Source organism: Gopherus evgoodei, chromosome 1 (genome assembly GCF_007399415.2).
Source record: "Gopherus evgoodei ecotype Sinaloan lineage chromosome 1, rGopEvg1_v1.p, whole genome shotgun sequence".
NCBI lineage: Eukaryota > Metazoa > Chordata > Testudines > Testudinidae > Gopherus > Gopherus evgoodei.
In genome coordinates this window covers 255059987-255077693 of record NC_044322.1, presented here as the reverse complement: position 1 = coordinate 255077693, position 17707 = coordinate 255059987, and the positions used below count along the sequence as shown (strand labels likewise).

The 17707-nt window shown below is 46.6% G+C and overlaps 1 protein-coding gene across 2 annotated transcripts in view; it reads right to left on the bottom strand.

Annotated features, from left to right (window-relative positions):
* ETFBKMT (electron transfer flavoprotein subunit beta lysine methyltransferase) overlaps positions 1 to 1716 on the bottom strand; it is a 29953-nt gene extending 28237 nt beyond the window's left edge. For both annotated transcript variants that reach the window (XM_030543526.1, XM_030543532.1), the window contains exon 1: positions 1537 to 1716. The gene's annotated coding sequence lies outside the window, so the exon portion shown is untranslated. The remainder of the gene's footprint in view (positions 1 to 1536) is intronic.
* Between the last annotated feature and the right edge of the window lie 15991 nt (positions 1717 to 17707).

Here is a 17707-nt window from a genome sequence, read left to right as displayed (position 1 = left end):
CAAGGCCTTGTCTACACTACAAAGTTGCAGCGCTGGTGAGGGGGTTACAGCGCTGCAACTTAGGATGTGTACACACCTGCAGGGCATTACCAGCGCTGCAACTCCCTGTTTGCAGCGCTGGCCGTACACCCGGTCGTGCCTCGGGTGTAGAGGATCCAGCGCTGGATCACCAGCGCTGGTCATCAGGTGTAGACACTCACCAGCGTTTTTGTTGACCTCCGTGGAATAAGCAGGTATCCCAGCATACCTGAGGAAGCCTCTCCGGTAATTAAGCAAACTCCACTGCCCTCCAAGCAGGTCTCCTTCCCCGCGGTGTGCTCTGGCATTCCCCGACCCCCCCTCCAAGCAGGTCTCCTTCCCCGCGGTGTGCTCTGGCGTTCCCCGACCCCCCCTCCAAGCAGGTCTCCTTCCCCGCGGTGTGCTCTGGCGTTCCCCGACCCTCCCTCCAAGCAGGTATCCAGCCCCGCGGTGTGCTCTGGTGTTCCCCGACCCCCCCCTCCAAGCAGGTCTCCTTCCCCGCAGTGTGCAACAGCGCTGCAGCGTGGCCACATCTAACACCACTTGCAGCGTAGGTTGCTGTAAGTGTGGCCACTCTGCAGCGCTGGCCCTATACAGCTGTACTAATATAGCTGTAACAACCAGCGCTGCAAAATTGTAGATGTAGACATACCCCAAGACTGGATGCCCTCTTGGAAGATATTCTTTAGTCAGACATAACTTATGCTTTAGTCAGATACAAGTTATTGGGCTCAGGATAAAGGTAACTGGGTGAAAGTTGACGGCTCCTATACTGGAGGTCAGACTACATGACAGTATGGTGCCTTCTGGCGCTAAACTCTGTGAATCTATGAACCTAAGAGACATTACAGAACTATGGGAAATTCTGTGGTTTGTGTTGTACAGATAGTCAGACTCACTAGGTGATCTAATGGTCACTTCTGTCTTTAAAATCTTTGAATCTATCAAAAGGGGGGTGGAATTTTCAGTTTGTATAGTGCATTTGATAGCACTTTGTTTTATGGTCAGTTTCATGACTTTCCCTGTTTAGTCAGTTTTCCTAGTTGTATGGATTTTTCCTACAGCAACAGGAGAGAAAAAAAAATCTGTTTTTAAAAATAAATGTGAGTGTAAAAATACATACACTCATAGAAGGACTCAAATGCAGGTATAGCACTACTCTTTTTTTTTCCTTTTTTTTAGATTTCAAATTAATTGTGTTCTTTGGATAAAATTAATCCAAACATAAGGGATTCTTAAAACAGCCTTAAAATTAATCCAAAAGAGTGAGACTTGCCAGGTCTGCATCACTGACCATGTACCTCTCTTCCCAGCCTCTCGTAAAAACCTCATGGCTTCAGCCTGCTACTCAGCATAGCTTTGTACAGTGTTCTAATCCTGTTCCATCCCTGCCTTCGTTGGCCAGGGGAGCAGTGACTGAGCTAGTAAACACCGTCTTTGTTAAGAAAGTGCTGCTAACATTGTGCTAACGTTAGTGCAGAAAAGATTTTAACTTTTACTCTTTTTTTAAAAACCTACCTTGTTTATTACTGTGACAGCTTAACCTGGAGTCTGTCTGCACAGTGAATTTGTCCTTCTCCGTTATTTTTTTTGCAATTTGTGTTGTTGCTGAGATAGCAAATGGCATTTGCCTGGCTTCTGTTTCCTGTTTCACGTGCACCAGCACAGTGAGATCATCAGGCTCGTGATCTGCTCTGGAAGCCACGCGCATGGTTTTTCCTTTACATCCCTTAAAGGGGGCAGTGTTTGATATTGTAGGACTGCTGCTGGATTTGCCTTGAGATGCCAGTGTAAAGAAAAAATCCTGCGATGGCAGGGAGACAGCTCAGACCGGCTTTTTGCCATCTCTAAACTTCTGCGATTCTTGGTGAGGTTAGATTAGGATTATATATAGGAATAGTCTGGCTAAAAATCATATTTTTTTAAAAAGCCAAATGTTCTTCCTTATGTGAAAGAGAGCAACTCAGATTACAAAATCATAAACAATCCTTGCAGTCTAATTTACTTTTCACTCCTTACACGGATTGTTCACTCTTTGTGTTCCTCTCAGCCAGGACAGTGAAAATAAATTTGTCAGTTTCATTTTCAGGGTCTCATGCCCTAGCACAATGGTGCAATGTCTGGGGTGCCCATGTGTTGTTGGTTTTTTTGAGACTGAAATTTGTAAAATTCCATAGCCCTTCATACTTACTGATAACAATTATTTCCCACACTGGTGTTCTAATTGGTTTTTAGTTCTGCATTTGAAAGTAAAGAACAAAATGAAACAAAAATAATTAGTATGATCCAATTTATAGTTGATATGATCCTGTGGGGGAAAAAAACACATCAATTCTTAGTTATCAGTTATGTGGAAGAAATTCAAGATGTTAGATAAAAACAGTGATAGAATTTGGTAACTGAAAACGATATTATTTTGAGATTGTTTTGCTCTGTGAATATTGGCTTCTAGGAAGTAAAACCCTAAAGCTCCAATCCTGCACTCACTACAACAGAACTATTCACAAGGTGAAAACCTCGCCCCATCAAAGTTATTGGGGGTTTTGCCACTGACTTGGGGGTGGCGCAGGATTTCAAACACAGTGCATCAAATTCAGTATGTGGATAATCTTTAAAAGATCAGGGCCTGAATCTTCAATGGCTGGTACAGGCTTTAACCACACTGTCATGGACTGTAATAGGAGTTATCCATCTAAATTCTATCAAACTCTGAAAGAGGAGTGGAAAGTGTAACCTAAATTAATGCAAATGAAATATCTAATTGTTTAATGATACTGTATTTATTTTTGTTGCTATTACTATGTTCTTGTGTATTATAAGATATCTATATTCATAAAACTCAAACTCATCAGCACCAAATTCAATAAAATATAGTATCATTTTCTTAAATATCTATCTGTCATACAGATATGAGATGAAACTTCAAGAATGGACCTAACCAGGGGCAGCAGGTTATATGGGCTCGTGGTGCCCGAGCACCAGGAATATTCAAGGCTAGGGGCTTTGCTCCACCAATATTTGGAGCTGGGTTTCTCCCCTGGCCCTGCCCCCTGCCCCTCGGAGCTTCCCTGCCTGGAAAAAAAAACCAGCCTGTGCCTCTCCCTTGCTTGTGCTGCTGGCTGCCTGCTGCTGCTTCTGCCTAAGGCTATAGAGAGCAGCGGCTGTTGGAGCACCTCAGGAGGGGAAGAGGGAGAGGGAGAGAGGACGGGGGAGGAGGCATGCACGTTACGAAGTGGGAATGTTCTTAATGTTTTCTCTGAATACTGTGTGGGTGCCTCAGTTTCCCCTATGCATTTCTCAAGGATCTAAATGGTGGTGTTGGCCAAATAGGGCCCGTTTCCCCCTGGAGCTTACCTAATTACACCAAGGAGGCACGGAGAACAAGAAGACGGGTACCACACCTTTATTTTCGTTCAGCTGAGCGGGTGTTTCTTCCCGACTAGTGCCAGAGAAGAACACACCTTACATGGGGGACGTGAGCCCCTTTTATAATCAGTAGTAAACAACTTTAATATACGTCATGATATTGACCTATAGATAACAGGTCATACAGAATACATGGATAATTATGGGGAGGGGGATATAGGATACATCTGTTGCGGATACATTCATCATTTTGAAGGGAGTGTAAGGTACATACCTTGACCTTTGATATTAAGTATCTTTGAGAATACATGAGAAAATACATGAGAAAACAGCTGCATATACTTTTGTGCCAAGCGGACTAATTAGTGAATAGCTGACACGGTTAAATGTGAGACTAGATACGTGTCCTGTCCTTGATTTCTAGATTTTGTTTGTTATTCAAATCCCTAGGCCCATCTTTGAACTGAAGCCAGGAAAAGAGAAGATGATACAGGCCTGAGAAGCAAAGGAAAACACAAGCCTAACAGGCCTAAGCCTGTGAAAGTTTGGGCCTTTTCTATCAAGTTTCCCCCCCTTAAAAACATTTTAAGAGCTTATGGGCCTTGCGCCTCAATGTTTTCAGTTTTAAACATTATCATCATTTGCTGGTATGTAACTTGACCAACCAGCTTGCGAATCGTTGCGATTAAGCATGGAGCAAAGCAAATAATGGTTAATAGGACAGTGATAGAGAGTATAAGGAGGGGGAAACCCTTTCGCAACCATCCCCACTGTGGTAGCCAGGAGGTAAACCAATCTGTGTCCCAACCGTTCCAGGTCTGTACTGGGACATGGGTTATTTTTCTCATTTCTTTGGTTAACTGCTTTACTGCCTGGCCATTATCATCTATTTGTAGGCAGCAGTTAGATTCATTTAATTTTGCACAGAGTCCCCCTTCCTCTGCTAACAAATAGTCAAGGGCTATATGATGCTGAAGAATTGCATGCCTCATTTGAGTTGATTGATCGGCCAAGAGATCTAGCGCTGCGGCTGTTTGGTTAGTTACTATTTCTAAAATAGCTTGGAGCCGAATGATTCGATTTAGATTATAAATAGGTTCTCTGGCCCCGGTTACCAGTTCACTGGGATTCCAGGTGGCCGGTCCATAATGTTTAATAATTCTTTCAGGGGGCCACTCTTGAGCTCCCCAATTTTGGGAACTTCCGGCTGTTAAAGTGGAGTCTAGAGATCGTTTTTCTCTGACCAAATCATCATAAACTTTAATTCCCAATTTATTTCCTTGAGCTTGAGGTAAAAGAAAGAATAAAGGTCTAATATATCCTATGTAACATATTCCTGACCAGTTTGGAGGCAATCTACGATAGGCATAAGAACCACAGATCCAATAGTGACCCTTTAACGCCCATATTCCATTAGCGAAAGGGCCATCCCAGGTCTCGGGAGAGTCGGCGGGGCCCGGCTCTTCATAATAGAGAGCGTTGCCTGATTCTATAGGTCCCCCCAGAAAGTGGTCTACATTAGGGTTACAGTAGTCGCATTTCCATGCTCCTGCTCCTGCCTTCCAAACACAGTTACATCCAAATTTTGGGTTATTGGTACTAGCCCAGAATTGTCGAAAATGAGTAACTCGGGTCCCGTTAAGGTGTTGCCATGCCCATTGATACCATCGTACCACATGATTTTTGTCAGTGGAATTGTCTCGCTGGCAGCTTAGAAAGAGGGCATCAAAGTACCCGTCTAATCCAACTGCTTTACAGCCATCACCTCTGTGATTCCAGTAGGAACACTTCACCCAGCTGTTATTAGTTAGCTTTACATGGGTAAGGTTCCATCGTCCTTGGTACTTTAAACAATCATATGGGCGACAGTGGGGATCCCAGCAATCAAAGCCCAAAGATAGGGTCCATTCACATTTGCTTTCCCCCATATACTTTCCTTCACGTCTTGTTCGATTAAGACAAAAGACACCTATTCCAGCAGAATAGAGTCGCCAGGGACCCTGGTTTTCAGTCCACCTTCCCGTTCCCTTATGTACTATGCTCAAGCTACTTAACCACCATTTGGGCTGTACTGGCTGAGCCACCCAAGGCCATTCATTTAATTCTCCCGGACCGCCACACACCCAGCAATTAGTAAGGTTAAAAGAATCTGCTATTAATTCCCCTAATTGCAGAAATCTATTTTCCCAATTATATGCATAAGCAAGCATACAGACCAGAAACACAACGGATGGTTTCATTATTTTTGTCTTTTAAACAGTCCTTTCAGTCCTTCCAATCCTTGGTATTCCCAGGTAGAGTTTTCGCCTGTGTCTCTCCGGGCTTCCGGAGCCGGAGAGGACAGAGGGCTGATGTCCTCTTCAGCTTGGCTGTCTTCTGAATCAGAGTTCAGGAACCGCTTTACTCGGGAATGATGCGTCCACTTGTCGCTCCCAAGAACCTTAACAGCTGCCTGACTGATGAGCGATACAGTGTGCGGACCGTCCCACCGTGGTGTGAGTGGATCCCGCTTCCACTTTTTAACGAGGACCTGATCGCCGATCTGGAAGGAATGCACCGGTTGTTCCAAAGGAAGAGTCTGGAAAGGTGCTGCGTATCGGTGTAACTGTAACAAAACAGATTGCAGCGCAGAAACCTGTTTCCATAAAGAGTCCTTCCCTACTTCCCAGTTTGTATCCTCTCGGTAGCCCGGGATAAGTACTCGGGGAGGAAACCCAAAGACTAATTCGAAGGGTGAGAGTTTTAAACCCTTGCGCGGGGCCCTCCGAATGCGAGTAAGGGCCAGTGGTAAAGCATCAGGCCACTTTAGCCCAGACTCTGCACATAGCTTTGTGAGAGTGTCTTTAAGAGTTCTATTCATCCTTTCCACTTGGCCCGAACTTTGTGGTCTCCAGGGCGTGTGCAATTTCCATTGGATCCCAAGCGCTCGTGACACTTGCTGAACTACTTGGGAAATAAAATGACTTCCCCGGTCCGATTCAATCACCTCCGGGAGGTGGAAGCGGGGAAGAATTTCATGTAACAGAGCTTTGGTAACGGCTCGTGCCTGACAATGTCGTGTGGGGTAACACTCCACCCATCCAGTAAATTGATCAACAAAGACAAGCAGGTACTTATAACCCCTACAAAGGGGGACCTCAGCGAAGTCCACTTGCCATCTTTGAAAAGGATAAGCAGCCCAAGGCCGACCTCCCATTGGGGCAGGTGGACCGCACCCTTTTTGGTTCGTTCGCTGACAAATAGAGCAGTTATTTACAATTCTTTGGGCTTCCATGTGTGCACCTATTCCCCGTATGGATCGGGTGATTAGGTCAACCATGGCTCCTGAGCCCAAATGTCCTTCCTTATGTAGTGATTGGAGAATCTCCTGAAGTACTGGTCTAGGCACAAAAATCTCCCCTCCCGGCAACTTCCACCACCCAGTGGGAGTTAATTGGGCCCCTGCAGCTTGGGCGTAAGACACTTCCTCTACTGTATAATGGGGAGCAGGGGTTTTGGCTTCTGTATCTTGGACCCAGAGAAGCCATATAGCTCCTTCTTGTGCTGCTTCTTTGGCAGCCTGATCAGCTAATCGATTATATTTCCGTTGTTCAGTCTCAGGGGCCCTCCCATGTGCACGCACGTGTATTACTGCAACCCGGAGGGGAAGCATCAATGCCTCAAGTAGTGCCTTAATAAGGGCCCCATGGGCTATCTTCTGGCCTGAGGCCGTAATGAAACCCCTCTCTTTCCATAGGGTTCCATGGGCATGCACCACCATGTACGCATAACGACTGTCAGTATATATGTTAATAATCTTTCCAGTTCCCATCCGGAGAGCCTCAATAAGAGCCACCAGTTCCGCCGCCTGGGCAGATAGGTTGGGGCTTAGCTTGAATTTGTACACTTCTCCTTCTTTAACTATGACAGCTGCTCCTGTAAACCGCTTCCCTTCTTCTACATAACTGGATCCATCTACATAGACCTCAATATCGGGGTTGGGCCAGGGTAAATCTGAAAGGTCAGGGCGGGGTTTAGTTTCTTGCTGTAAAACCTCAACACAGTCGTGGGTGGGGCTAGCCCCATAAGGGACTTGGGAATCTGGCAGTAAGGTAGCTGGATTGAGAGAACTAACGGTTTTAAAGGTTAGGTTCGGGGCCAACAAAAGTCCCACCTCATATCTAGTATGCCGGCTGGGGTTTAAATGTTTTTCCCCGGCTCCTGTTCCTAATACCTGGGGTATTCCATGGGGTACCACAACCTCAGTATCCCCACCCAAGGTCAGTTTCTCAGCTTCTTGTACAAGGAGAGCAGTTGCAGCTACGGCTCGTAAACAGGCTGGCCAGCCCTTGGCGACCGGGTCTAAAACCTTAGAGTAATAACCCACAGGTCGCCAGGCTGGTCCCGATCTCTGGCACAGAACCCCGGAGGCTACCCCTCTTCTTTCATGAACATATAGGGTGAACGGTTTCCGGGGATCTGGGAGAGCCAAAGCGGGAGGCTGAACTAGGGCTTCTTTAAGCTCTTGAAATGCTTTTTCTTTTTCCTTGGTCCATTCCCAGTTTAACAGACCCTCCTTAGTGAGGGACTCGTATAGTGGTTTAGCTTTCCCTCCGTAGTCAGGGATCCAAAGCCGGCAAAAACCAGTCAACCCCAAGAAAGCCCTTAGTTCTCTGGGATTTCGAGGTTGAGGGCTTTCGAGTATAGCCTGAATCCTATCTTTGCCTAAGCTACGATGTCCCTGACGAAGATGATATCCAAGAAAAGTAACCTGCTGTTTAACCAGTTGAGCTTTTTCCTTAGAAACCTTGTACCCCTGGGCCCCAAGAAAGTTAAGGAGTTCTATCGTATGTTCCTTACAAGCTGTTTCTGTTTCAGTACTTAGGAGTAAATCATCACAGTACTGAACTATGTTACATAAGGGATGTTCAGCTAGGAACGGGGCCAGGTCTCTTTTTAGCTGGCTACCGAAAATCTCGGGGGCACAAGTCAGTCCCTGGGGAACAACAGTCCAGAGATACTGAGCCTTATAATGGGTATCTGGATCTTCCCACTCGAAGGCAAACAGTTTCTGAGACTCTTCATCAAGGGGTATGGAAAAGAAAGCGTCTTTTAAATCTATCACAGAGAACCACCCGTGATTTTTGGGGACCTGGCTTAAGATAGTATGGGGATTTGGGACAACGGGATAGGGGGCTTCTATTAACTTATTAACTTGCCTCAAGTCTTGGACCAATCGATATTGTCCATTAGGTTTAGGCACTCCCATTATTGGAGTATTGTATGGAGAGGTGCCTTCCCTTAACCACCCGCACTGCAAAAACTTTTGTATTAAAGGTTTAAGTCCAATCTGAGTGGTTAACTTAAGGGGGTATTGTCGAATTCGGACTGGGCGGCTTCCCTCCTTAAGGGAGATGTGTACTGGCAAAGCGTTGCGAGCCCGAGCAAAACCTCCCTCCTCAGCCCAGACCTCAGAATTAACCCCTGGTAGTTGGTTCCTCTCACTCTCCGGCTGTGCCGGGGGAGGATTTTTAACGTTTAAAAGGGCCATTTGATAATTAGAAATTTGCTGTTTAGGAAGCCTAACCTCCAAAGTCCCATTATTGTTGAACGAGATTTCTGCCTGCAGTTTAGTAAGCAGATCTCGTCCTAGCAGCGCAATGGGACAGGAGGGGCTACAAACGAATTGGTGGGATATATGGCAGTCTCCTACTTTTACTAGGAGAGGAAGGGATTTTTCCAATTTTATATTTTGCCCCTCTATCCCTTGGACTACAGCACATCCTTTTGCCCTTCCCCGGGGAGCCTCTGCAAGGGGAAGCAAGCTAAGGGCGGCTCCTGTGTCGATCAGGGCTTCAATTGGGCGGCCCCCTACCTCAATTATTACCGTGGGATCCAGGCCAGCGGGTTGCGCCGCTAGAAGGGGCCGCTGGGTCCCTCGGCCTCCCTATACAGTTGATTCATCGTGTGCCTCGTTATAGAAAACGGGCACAGGTGGGATTCTATTCCTGCTTCCCTCCCTCCTATTATGTCGCTGGGGGCACTCATTCTTCCAGTGCCCCTCTTCCTTACAGATGGCACACTGATTTCGTCCCAAACGGGTGCCTCTTCCCTTCTCTTGTGATCCTGTTCGTCCCTTTGCGCTGCTCCCCCCTTTCCCAGTTTCCCCCTTTAGGGCCATTGCCAGTAGGCGGGCCCCCTTCTTCCGTTCCTCATCATCCCTGCGATCATAAACTTTTAATGCAATCTCCAAAAGCTCCTCTATATTTTTACCCGATGCTCCTTCTATCTTCTGCAGCTTTTTCCGAATGTCCTCATAGGACTGCCCGATGAAAAGGGGAATGAGTACTCGCTTTCCATTAACATCCTCTGGGTCTAGGTCTGTGTATCTTTTACAAGTGTTACACAGACGCTCGTAGAAAGCGGCTGGGTTCTCATTCTTTTCCTGTCTAATATTATACAGCTTAGCCCAGTTTGGGGTCTTCCTAATACAGCGTTTCATCCCTTGAACTATAGCTAAGGCATATTTGCGATGGAGATCCCGACCTACGTCACTAGTATGTGGCCAATTGGGCGCAGCCTCAGGGAGCACGTTGGGTATGTTAGCTACGTCCTCTCCTCCTGCCACCAATGCCTCCTTAGCTTTGGAGAAGACCAAGCGCCTTTCTTCTGCAGTTAGTAGGGTATTAAGGGCAATTTTCATGTCACCCCAAGTGGGGTTATGGGCGGAAACCAGAGTTTTGAAAACTGCTGTTAACGGGGCGGGGTCCTCTGAAAATGAGGGGTTTTGGTGCTTCCAATTATACAAGTCACTTGTAGTGAAAGGAACGTATATCATAGTGAGGCCACCCTCAGGACCCACGGTTTCCCTGAGGGGTAGTTCACGCACCGGGCCTGTCTCGGCTGGGGTCTTTTTTACCTCAGGGCTCTTAGTGATAGCAAATTTTGTATTTCCTGGAGTACCCACTACTTGCCAGTCCCCTTCGAGTTTCGTACACTGCCTCTGCTTCTGCTGCCTCGTATTGTAGGCTATCGGGGTGCTCTCGGAGTATGTAACTGGGGTATCAGTTTCCTGACTACTACAGTCCTCCCCGCTACTATCTCCCGTGTCTGGGGTTGTTGATTCACGGGAAGGGGAACTGTTTTCTGGGGGAGGGGGACTGCTTTCTGGGGTAGCCAATACTGAGGGAGAGGGTTGTGCCGGAGAGGCTGGGAGGCCAGGGGCTGGGAGGCCAGGATACACTGGAGGAGGGGGCATAGGATCAGGGGCGGTAGGAATTACAGCTGGTGGACAGGGCTTTTTCACGGGGGGGCGATCCTGACGCTGGCCCGGAGTCCGAGCCATTAAGGCCCGAATGGCTTGGGCTCTACACTCTCGCAACCAAGGGGGAGGATTAGCTGTAAGATCCTGCCAGATATCTATATAGGGATACTGGTCCCAGTGTCCATCCCTAGTTACAACGTTATGCACAGCTTGCACGGTTTTTAATTTTAGTGTTCCCCCAGCGGGCCACTCCACCCCGAATGTTGGCCATTCTATGGTGCAGAATTTTATCAAATCATCCTTACATAATGGTGTTCCATAATCAGCCTGACGTCTAAACGCCTTCCAATTATTCAACATACATTCTAAAGGTGTCCCAGCATAACTGCTTTGGCCGGACCCCATTTTGCTTATATGTAATGAAACCTGGTCACGGGTTCGACCGACCCCCCTTGCGATTGAGATATCCTGGTCACGGGGTTTCCCCTCGCAGGAGTCTCAGGGCGGCTAGAGTCGGTTTAAGTCCTAGACCTGGTTATTACAATTGTGGTTTCCAATATATCATTAATAGGAAGAAAAGCAATACTCCCCCCAGAAACAGAAATAAGCCCTGGGGCTGTTCTATGTCCCAATAGTTGTCTAGTACAGCCCACGGGCTTGTGAAATTAGTGGAATTATTCATCAACGATTTGCCTGGCTTAGTTAGCGTGACCTTTAAACACCCACAAGATCCTTCCACACTAGGATCACTTATAAGGTCCAACTACACTGCGGGGGCGTTATATCCTTTAAACCCAAGAGGTAAAACGCACTTACCACCCGGAGTGGCCGCGTCCGGCTGTTGGACCTTCCCCTCCTTCTGGCACCGTCTCGCCTCCGTGTCGTTAGGAATTCTCTTTAGAGAGGACGCGGCCGCCCCGACCGATCACAACGCCCCGAGGCCCGAGCGAACCAATAGCTCGAGGTGGCCACTCCTCGGAATCGCCCTCGGTCGTCGGTCAGCGCCCTCTACAGGGAGAGAAGTCCCGGCGGAGTCGCCAAATTGTTGGCCAAATAGGGCCCGTTTCCCCCTGGAGCTTACCTAATTACACCAAGGAGGCACGGAGAACAAGAAGACGGGTACCACACCTTTATTTTCGTTCAGCTGAGCGGGTGTTTCTTCCCGACTAGTGCCAGAGAAGAACACACCTTACATGGGGGACGTGAGCCCCTTTTATAATCAGTAGTAAACAACTTTAATATACGTCATGATATTGACCTATAGATAACAGGTCATACAGAATACATGGATAATTATGGGGAGGGGGATATAGGATACATCTGTTGCGGATACATTCATCATTTTGAAGGGAGTGTAAGGTACATACCTTGACCTTTGATATTAAGTATCTTTGAGAATACATGAGAAAATACATGAGAAAACAGCTGCATATACTTTTGTGCCAAGCGGACTAATTAGTGAATAGCTGACACGGTTAAATATGAGACTAGATACGTGTCCTGTCCTTGATTTCTAGATTTTGTTTGTTATTCAAATCCCTAGGCCCATCTTTGAACTGAAGCCAGGAAAAGAGAAGATGATACAAGCTTGAAAAGCAGAGAAAATACAGGCCTGAGCCTGTGAAAGTTTGGGCCTTTTCTATCAGTGGGATAAGGGGGTGTGATTGTTGTAGGGCCCTAGAATGCCAGTGTGATGCCGTCTGCACAGAGAATGGCCGAAACCCTGTCTCCGGGCAACTGATGGCCTGGGCCGCTCTCCTGCAAGGTGCCAACTGAAGGTGTTGGAGAACAAAGAGATCAGCTGGCCTCCTACTGCCTGGAAAAGAGACAAAGGCCAGAGGAGGGAGTGTCCAGTGCCTGTGTGGACTTCCAGGAAGCACATGGTGTGGAAGGGGATGCTGGGATGCTTTGGAACTACTCCATACAAAGCCAGTCAGGACTCTGGGGGAGCTCCCTCTCTCTAAGCATACTGTCTCCAGGGCAAGAAGCTTACATCTTCCTGGGTCTGACCTCGGAGCATTCAGCATGCCTTTCCACATTGTACGCTTTCTGCAGCTAGCTTGCCCAGGCAGGTCCTGGGGCAACCAGAGGTCCCTGCACCCCAACTCTGCAGTCAGACATGACTCTTAGCCAGCCAGTGAAACAGACGGTTTATTAGATGACAGGATCACAGTCTAAAACAGAGCTTGTAGGTACAGAAAACAGGACCCCTCAGTCAGGATTTCCCAGCCTTTCTATAACAGCCCCTTTCAAAAGGATTTACTGAGACCATTCCGTCCCCTTGCAAATAGATACTGTATCTGTCCCTCAAGCAAATTTGCAGTATGCTTCCCTCTCACAGATCCCCTCTGCTCGCTGTCTCCTCCACAAGGTCACTTTTGTCTCTCTCACCTATGTGTTTTCCTCCTGATGGATTTCCTCTGCCTCAACACCAATTTTCCCTCAAAACCCCTCATCTGATCCTCTGTCCTTCCCCACCTCTTTTCCAGCACTGCCTTTACACTTTGAGACTGGGAAGAGGGTGGTGTCAGGAATCAGGGTCTGCAGCAGAACCAGTCTCCAGGCAACCTAATGGGCACAGCTGGCCTGTAGTAGGCTGCCTGATTGGCTACACCACGTGACTGGAGGGAAGAGTCAGCAGATCAGCTTTTCAGCCCAGCAGCAAGCTGGCAGTTGCTCATGTCTGTGATAGTGCTTGTGTTGTGACACAGCGCTGCTCCTGTCTTCATTCCAAGTAACCTTGCTCTGACTCCTGATTGCTGCTCCAGTTCTGACTCTGGGCTCCTATTCCTAGTTGCTGACCCCTGCTCTACCCACAAGGCCCAACTGCCCACATCCTAGTTACTAAGAGGCAGCAGGCCTCTCTCCTCTCTTCCTTCCCCAGTCAGTCCAGGCAAATCCCCTTGTGTGCAACCAGTAGGGTGAAAGTTGGACTCTTGTCTATTGTTCCCCATGCTGACTGAATTTGGTGCTGCCTCCTTTTGTGGCTGATCAGCAACCCCCAGAGGAGCATGGAAGGAGTGGTGTTGCTGCTGCACATCAGGACCCTCTTGAGGCTATGACATGCCTTTTTATACCTCTCTTCACACATGTGCATGGTCCTGAAGCTCCCTGGTGATATGCTTTGGGAGTCTCAATTGAGAGCCTAGGAATCAAGGGCCTACATTATAAACTGAGTTGCTGAGTACAAAAGCACAAGTCTCTTGTTCTAGAATCCTTCTGACACTCAGTATGAAATTTAGCGAACAGCCTTTTAAAGGGGGTCTTGCTTGTCCTCTGAAGTGACAGCTATAAATCCCAAAGCTTTTAAAAGTAAGGCTGGTAATCGCACAACTTCCTAAACCTAGATGTTCCCGATTCTCTTAGGTTATGAGGCCATCTAGTGATCAGCTGGTTTAGTACAATTAAAGTATACTCTGATGTGAAAGCTTCTTACAGACTTTCATTTAAACATGGATGATCCTTTTGGATATTTTGGCAGAATATGGCATGTCCTTACTGCATCTCACCTCCATCTACTGTGCCTGCAGTGAAACACAAAATGAGCAATTTACGATTGAGGCACTTCACCGCAGATGTACCTGTACAGACAGATCTCAACGTGCAGGTCTGCTATTAGGTGTCGCAAGTGAAGAACTATAGTAAAAATTAAAAGAACCAACATTCACAGTAAAGTAAGATGTTTAGCCACACACGAGATATGATCTAAAAATTCCTAAAAGCATCCTTATAAGGAATAATACATTCCTACATGATACTATTCATTCTACAGCTGAAATGAAACTGTGGCATTTTGTGTCCAAGCTGCTGAAGATGCTGCCTGACAATGCAGAAAGAAATTTGACAAGGAAGTCTTGTCCGTTTGCTCAAACAAGAATAAAATGAAAAGAATCAGACAACTTCTCAGGTACAATCATCCTAAACTTCTGACATGAGGCTGCTAAGCTTCTGTCTGAACCTTGGTGAAACATTTTAACATCTAACACGCTTCAGTAACATGTTGTGTGAATTCAAAAATTCTTCCACAGTCACTATCATCTCTGTGATTGGTTGATTGAGGAAAAAGAGGATTGATGACACAGCTTCACAATACCGTCCGGAACTCCCAGAAAGATTGTGTCTCTACATTTATTAATTTAGGCTTCTGGTGTGATATAAATAAAACATCTAGCACACAATTTTTTTAAAAATATATTAAAATCATAAGCTAATCAACTGATGATCTCCAATAAAACTTAGCTACTGCATAAACACCATTCCCTATTAAATTTGTCCCACTCCAAAAGCTCAAGTAAACTGATTAGACTTTCAGGGCATTAGACTGAAAGGCATTAGTCCTGGATTATTTGGAACCAAGGTGAGGAGCAGGTTTCAAAACTGATAGGCCCTCATTATCAGTCCCTTCTCGCTTAAACTGAGAGACTTCATCTTGAGTGCGAGCGTCTCTGCTGATCACAGCTGTCACTGTATTTCTATTCAAGTAATGTAACTATGCTGAAATTTGCACTAAGGATGAGGAGGACTTTGATCAAAACATTGCATAAACTTCTTACGTCAAGGGATGATACCAAGAGATACTAAATTTACAAAAGCAATTGAAGGAGGTTTCAGAGGGATTTGTTGGATTATTGGCTGACGAGGAAATCTAGCTCAAGCTAATTAACAATTCTAACATTTAAAACTGGAGATCCAGTTTTGTATCTGAAATCTATGTTTGCAAAGAAGGTTATCACAGTTTATTGCATCACAAGAGTAAAAACAATATGGGAGTAAAGTCACGGGGGGCAGGAGAGTTGAATTCTGAATGTTTCCAATTTTTAACAGACTTGCACTCTCATCCAGCCAGCTCTGAATCAGTCAATTGTGTTTTTAGCATATTAGGTTCAGTTCAAACTTCATAGTAGGTTAGATGCTAAAAAAGCAGTAAATTTGCAAAACTGTACTGGTAGCTAAACACAAATACTAAATATCAGGGACCTACCTAACTAGTTGGTAGACTAGGACTCTAGATTCTTAAGTTTCCTTTCATTTTACTTACAAAATTGCAAACTCTACACTTTGGACAATATGTGCCTTTGTGTGTTTTTGAGGAATTAATATTTGACACACTGAACCACACAACACATGATTCATTTCATTTGTGTTTCATTTCACAAAAGCGTTGTGTGTTTTCAGTATGTTTCATGCCTCCCCCACCCCCCGCCAAGAAAATAACAAATGGATTCTAGTAGGTTGTGAACATTCACAACAACCCTTCTGCCTGAAAGTCTGAAGCAGCAGGGAGGGAGGGAACTTTTAGGATATGACTACACTGCTAAAACCCCCGCCTGTGGCAGCGTCTCAGAGCCCAGGTCTCTCGGGGCTCATGTCTCAGTGCTAAAAATAGCTGTGTACATGTTCCAGATCAGGTCTCGGAAGCTTGGTAGGGGGTGGGTTTCAGAACCCAAGCAGGAATGTCTACATGGCTATTTTTAGCACTGTAGCATGAATCCCACCAGCCCAGCTCTGTAGAACTAAGCTTTGAGATATTGCCATGGTTTTTTGTTTTGTTTTTTTTCCAGTGTAGCTGTACCCTCAGTGGGCACCAGCAGGGTCTACATTGCCAATTAGTGCACAACACGTTGATGAGCATTAGACTTTACCTGTAGTGCTAATTGCTGCATCAGGTAGACTAGCTCTAAGGCACTTAGGAGCCTACATCCCACAGACAGTCAATGACATTTAGGCTCTTAGGCACTGAGGTCACTTTAAAATGGAACTTAGGTTCCTAAATCCCAGGGGGGCTTTAGCCCATTTTATCCGCAGTCCCATTGGAACTTGTGGCAACTTGCCAGCATGACTTTTGCCTTCCCTTGGGCTGACCATGGAGAGAAGAGACCACAGAAAATGATCAATCCAGGCAGTCAGGAAGCACTTTCCTGGTCAGCCAGACACACTGGGGCCTGTGTCCTTTCAAAGAGGCTGCAAAACATACTCCAACCACTCCTACGTGAATTTCTTCCAGCTGTGGATGCAAAGAGCTCTCAGCTGCATGGGGCTGTGGCTGTCAAGGGAGCAGCTGCAGACTGAGGGCTTGGCTACACTGGAGAGTTGCAGTGCTGTAAACCCACCACCAGCGCTGCAACTTACTCACCGTCCACACTTGCAGGGCACATACAGCGCTGCATCTCCCTGGCTGCAATGCTGGCTGTACTCCTGCTCTGCCTCGGGTACAAGGATTGCAGCGCTGGTGATGCAGCGCTGCTCCGCAAGTGTGGCCACCAAAAGCACTGTAATTGGCCTCCGAGGTATTCGGAGATATCCCAGAATGCCTGTTCAACCACTCTTCCGGTTTGTTGTGAATTCTGGGCTCCCGGAGCTGCTTATCTGAAAAACAAACACAGCTCCTGTTTGCTCGAGCAGAGCCAGGCAGGGGAATTGCTTAGGAAAGTTCACAGCTGTTTGCTTGAGGAGAGAAGCAACAAGGCAGGGAGGGGGCGGGGAGGGTCCGTTTTAGAGCAGCTGCTTATGTGGTCTGAAGGCTATTTAGGCATGCATAATTTGCATTTAGTGAATAAGAGAGAGGTGGAGGAAAGGATCGAAACTTTTAAAATGATCGAAGCTTGGTGCTGTGTATCTTCCAGTCCTTAGAACTTGCAAGGTAGGGAGCTGACACAGTGTCAGCTCCAAAAATCCACTCTCTCTGTCTCCCCCACGCTCCCTGTCACACTCCACCCAACCCCCCTCTTTTGAAAAGCACGTTGCAGCCACTTGAACACTGGGATAGCTGCCATAATGCACCACTCCCAACAGCGCTGCAAATGTGGCCACACTGCAGCACTGGTAGCTGTCAGTGTGGCCACACTGCAGTGCTTTCCCTACACAGCTGTACAAAGACAGCTGTAACTCCCAGCGCTGTACAGCTGTAAGTGTAGCCATGGCCTGAGGCTTAGCCACTTCCATGCCAGATAGCTGCTTATACTGCTATGCTGAGAGATTACACTAGGAGAGTGAGTGCTAAGTTGCCATCTGGCTTCCCCTGAATGTACCTGTCCTAGTTGTATGGATTACCCAGTCAGGCCTCCATCTGACTTCATTTTG